We start from the raw sequence: 1,464 nt of genomic DNA, 5'->3' as shown, positions 1-1,464 counted from the left end.
CCCCCCCCGCACGGCGGCAGCCGGGTGGATCCCGCCGCCCCCTCAGGAACCGGCGCTGCCAGTCCCCGCCGCTTCCAAGAAGCCGAGAGGAGCGCGGGGGCTCCGAGAGGCTGCCGTCCTGGGGAACTGCTGCAGCGATATCGCAACTGCCCTTTAAACGGCCAAAAAAAAGAGACGGCCAAAAAAAAAGGGGGGGGGGGGGGGAGAGGAAAGAAAGAAGAAGAAGGAAAAAAAAGATGAAGACACGTAAATGCCTCCTGCCAAAAGTAAAGAGCAAATCTCAGTTGCAACGGCTCTGCTAAAACTTGATCATGCGGGATTTCAAGCGATAAAGAGCTGCCGGGCTTGTATTTACTGCGGTGGGAACAAGTTGCAGGATGAAATCCAGGCGTTAAGGGACCTATTTTCCACTTCGTTGTTTGCAAAGGAATCTACTGAAATGACTTTGAGGATCTTTAGACTGGAAGTATGGGGAGGGAGAATGCAGTAAGTATTGCCTTTCTGGCCAGCACTCATACGCGCCCAGTAGTTGGGAAGGGGCTCGGCGGCAGCGGGGGCCGCGCAGGGATGGCAGCGCTGCCGGCTCTCGCCGTTCGGTGCTTGGCTCTTAGTTTCTAGTCGGCACCGAGGACCGGTTAGGGAACGCCGGTTGCCTTTGCCTGACGCGCCAGCGTCCTACATTTAGCTGGGGCTGCTTGAAGAAGTCTCCTTATGCATATTTACTGGAAATAGCGAATGGAAAATCAAAGCGATCCGAGCTTTTCGTGGAGGGATCTGCTAGAATGTGTCTCCCTGGGTTTGCTTAGGATAAATTGAGAATGAATCTGTTCCCTTACAAGATCAAAAAGAGCTTTATCCCACACCGATTTAGCCGTTTTCCAGATTAAGCTTGTTTTGAACCTGTCAAGAAAACTCCTGCCCTTGATCATGTGAATTAGTTTGCTTCTAGCTGCTCTTTCCAGGTTGGACGTCTCTTCCCCTAGAGCTCAACCCCGTGCGTTTCCCTTGGAAGCAAACGGGCAGTTGGGAGCCCAGGATTTTCCTGACCTGGATAGGCTGAGGGACGTTTCCCGGACGGCTGGGGGCTCAGGGGCGCTGCTCTTAGAAATAAATTTAAGCTCTTTCCTAAGTGAAGGGGAGGGAACTTTTGAGTCTAGCCACTTTATTTCGGTTCACGTGCCACATGAGATGGAAATCTATTCCCCCCCCCGTCAAATCTGCAAGCGGACTAACGGCTTTTCACCGTCTCCTCTTCTCCCCCCCGTTGTCCCGTGTCCCCCCCCCAGCCCCCCTTTGCCTGTCTCCCCGTCCCCCTAGCTGCCCTCCCGGGATGCGATGTCTCTCGCAGGCTGCGGCGGGGATCACGCGTGCGGCCAGCGGCGCGGAGGCCGCCCCTGAGCCCGGGCACCGAGGGGCGCGACATGCCCGCGCCCGCGGCATGCCCGGCACCACCCCCGGCACCAC

The sequence above is a fragment of the Haliaeetus leucocephalus genome, unplaced genomic scaffold, assembly GCF_000737465.1.
Source record: "Haliaeetus leucocephalus isolate CR32 unplaced genomic scaffold, Haliaeetus_leucocephalus-4.0 Scaffold636, whole genome shotgun sequence".
In the NCBI taxonomy this organism is placed as follows: domain Eukaryota; kingdom Metazoa; phylum Chordata; class Aves; order Accipitriformes; family Accipitridae; genus Haliaeetus; species Haliaeetus leucocephalus.
This window is presented reverse-complemented; position numbering follows the sequence as displayed.